The sequence below is a fragment of the Thunnus maccoyii genome, chromosome 4 (genome assembly GCF_910596095.1).
Source record: "Thunnus maccoyii chromosome 4, fThuMac1.1, whole genome shotgun sequence".
NCBI lineage: Eukaryota > Metazoa > Chordata > Actinopteri > Scombriformes > Scombridae > Thunnus > Thunnus maccoyii.
The window spans coordinates 9,866,762-9,870,348 of NC_056536.1; the positions used below are offsets into that span (position 1 = coordinate 9,866,762).

The 3,587-nt window shown below is 37.2% G+C and overlaps 1 long non-coding RNA gene across 3 annotated transcripts; it reads left to right on the forward strand.

Annotated features, from left to right (window-relative positions):
- Nucleotides 1–677: 677 nt before the first annotated feature.
- On the forward strand, nt 678–2,991 carry LOC121896209. 3 transcript variants are annotated; one of them, XR_006095942.1, is made up of 4 exons: nt 678–865; nt 1,874–1,958; nt 2,061–2,182; nt 2,643–2,991. It is a non-coding gene; the product is annotated as an uncharacterized LOC121896209 (long non-coding RNA). The 3 variants fall into 3 exon arrangements; XR_006095941.1 differs by lacking the exon at nt 678–865 and adding an exon at nt 1,383–1,651; XR_006095940.1 differs by lacking the exon at nt 678–865 and having other exon boundaries at nt 1,383–1,958.
- The last annotated feature ends 596 nt before the right edge of the window (nt 2,992–3,587 follow it).

Here is a 3,587-nt window from a genome sequence, read left to right on the forward strand (position 1 = left end):
CAAGAGCTAGAGAAAAACACCACATGGCACAAGAAACCTATTGTGCTGCGGGTGATAACTGTATTTTTTTTTTTTTTTTAATGTTAAGTATTTATCCATGCTGGATCCATCTACAGTACTGTGTGTACTGCTGCACAAAAAGAATGATACTTATAGTTGTAATTAATGGCTCATAATAATCAGGTACTAATAGGTTTTTCAACTTTTAGCTCATTTGCTAGAAATTACTTTCCATCACAGCTAAACATTTTGCAAACAATGCTGCTATGTTTTAGGAGTTTAAATGCATTTTCCCCCCTGCCATTCCAGGCATCCATTAATTTCCGTACAAAATAAAAATCTCTTGAGACTTCGCTTGTGTAATCCTTCACAGTGAACATCAAGTCTGCATTAATTAGACTTGCTCTGACACTGTGTTCTTTTAAAAGCAAATTAAAGACCTTCCTGTTCAGTCAAGCATTTTCTTAAAGGAACTCTAAAGGCAGAAATATGTGTCATTAGAAACTGAATTTGAATCATTTATATTTGAATTTGAATTGCTCAACTTGAATAATTGCATTAAAAACTGAATCTTATTACCATAATTTGAAATTTAATTTATTAGTTTGGAAATTAATTCCAATAAACTTGAAACTGAATGTAATGAAATTGAATTCAGTTGCTCTGAAACTATTTGATGCTCAGTGACCCAGTGGATTAATGTTATTTTTGATGGAAATGTCACCGCAATAACTGGAAAACACTTATGTGTGTGCACTAACCATTTTACTTCAGACTGCTTTCTCAAAGGGACCAGAACAAAGAAAGATTCGCATCCAAACTTTAGCTCAAGGATGGATCGATATTGACTTCAAACTTGAAACCTGTAAGTTTTGCCATTTTTATGTTGCTTTCCTGTTTTTACTGTTTATTTTGCATGTTAAGGCTGATTTATGGTAGGTCGTTTGATACTTTTGATAAGTGTTGCTCAGCAGAAATTAAAGAGTCGCACAATATTTTCAATTTATGCTTTGGCAAAAGGTTTCAGTTGTCCCCATGGTAACCAGACACTATCCTCCAGCTGGGTCATTTAGTTACATTAGGGTTATATCATCCCAGCTATCATTATCATCACTATCACCCCAGACTTATTAAACAAGGACTTTACAAATTATCTAAAGTTGCAGACCAAAATATCAATAAGGAAGTTCAGTGAAAACTACAATCTCCATGGCGATGTTAGTAACACTAATCACATTGTGCGTCAAAATATGATGGTGTCTGCGACATAAAATTCTCAAAAGTGTCGGGCTACACTTTTTTCTGTTGAAAATAAATTTCTGTCAAGCGACACATCAAAAGTGTCAAGCGACCTATGATAAATTAGCCTTTAGCCTGTTGAACTTGGCGTTAGCATGTTCTGCGACTGATGTGGCTAGTGTCTGTTGTAGGCCCAGACACAGGAGCAATGTTGGAGTTTGTAATATTGAGGGACATCAAGAGAAATTTTGTGAATGTTAAGCCTCATTTGAAGCCAATTTAATAACCAGAGTAGTAGGTTGGATGGGTAACTGTTTCTTCACATTGGTTTTTGTGGTACTTCATACTGCTCAGCAAGCTCAGCTAGCTTTGTTGTTACACAAAAGCCTCCTCTGCTCTGTGATCCTTGCCGGTATGCGTGTCTGTTGCTGTGTTATGTAAATTTACCAGATAGATCTGTGGTACATATGTGAAAAACAAATGGTCAAACTGCAGGAATTCTTTTGCTTGGCAACATTGTGTAACTTTGATTAGCACCAAGCTGCTAACTTGCTCATACCTGAAAGCTGTAGCGGTCCACTGGACAGTGTGTGTAAAGTCAAGCCAAGACTAATACAACCATTCTCATTCACAGATACACATAGCGTTACTAAGCGGGGGGACGCTTCCTATGACCATTCAGACTCAGTCACAGCTTTGACAGGGTCAACAGACATGTTGTGAGTTACTTAAATATCCCTACAAGTGTGTGTATGTAGTAGTTGCCAGTTTATTTGCTGAAACTAATGCAGTCTAATTCAGTGTGCGAACCTTTTCTGTAGTGTTATTTCAGACTCAGTGGCAGTCCTTGTATCTAGAACAGTCTTCAATGATGTGAGGAAGCTGAGCCATTGCCACTGAGGCCTTCCACTGTGTAATCCTGTGGTTCTACATAAAGAGCATGGTAGGTGCGATTACTGTGAATAGTCACAGAAACACAGAATATGACAATGTAAAAAAATAGAAGGAAAAGTGTTTTCAATGCTCAAAATAATTCACATGAAAAAAGATGCCTGCTAGAATTACTGTAAGTACTAAAATAAACATACAAATTAACTTTCCAAATGTCACAACACTTTTGTCAGGCTACATCAACACTGGGAGTGATCCTTATAGAAAGCAAATTAAAGAAGAATATTCTAATGTCAGTAACTATGGTCGGATCGCCTAGAAATGAAATACATAGTGTGCTATAACAAGCTAGATTCAAGAATTACACAATTACAAGGGCGGGTCACTTTACTGGTCACTTTATGGCATTAAAACTTTTGTTCTGTCATTTCGGTTTCCTCTTGTTATACTGCAATCACTTTGATGTTAACACTGTGATAACCACACATCTACATGCTTCTCCTTCATTCAAGGCCAAATTTATCTGCAGTTGTGCAGGGTTGGCCCTAATAAAAGATGACAGTGACTCTGCCATATGCCATGTTCCCGGATCCACCAAACTCTCCTTACAGTATGAGAAAGCATCACAGGAAGAAGTTATTGCTGGGCAGATGTCATGCTTCAGTCCAGCAAAGGCCTGAAGACAACACAGCGGCCAGCAGCATCAGGAAGTCTCGGTATCCACAGGAGGACACGTGAGGATGACCAGTGTGACCTGAGACCTCCAATACCAGCTGACACAACTTCAGTATACAAGAAACCCTTTACCCTGATGGAGGACATGATCTGGACTTTTTACATAAATGTTATGGCTCTGCTACTTTGTGCATTATGTATATCAAATGTATATTTCCATTTCATTGGTTATGAATAAAGTTAGTCATTTTTAAATTTAGTGATGAGGGTCCTGTGGTATGAGTAAAGTATTATGTTCTTTCACAAAGGTTTTATGAAAAACTTATTTGATTTCATGCATGCAGGTAGTAAATAATGACTCTGTATACAAGACAAGACATTTCTGTCTCATTTCACAAACATTATGGTGTTGACGAATCACAATATATATTAAACAATATTCTCTACAGTATTTTAAAAGGGTATCAAACAGATAATCTGCAGCTTTGATATTTTCAACATTTTAAAGCATAAATATGGCAATGGCTGTAGATACTTTGGTTACTGAGCAGTTTTTCAAGTGCATAAGCACGTTGTAAGATCAGAGGCCGGATTCACAAAGATATTTTAGACTGGTCTATACTGTTAGGCCAGTCTTAATTTTGCTTATACATTAGTCTAACGCAGGTTAGACCATTTCACAAAAATGAAGACTGACTAATTTTAAGCCAAAAAAATAGACACCTTACCCCCAGGCTAACTCAGGCCTAAGCTTATGGCCTAGGCCTCAGGCCTATGTTACC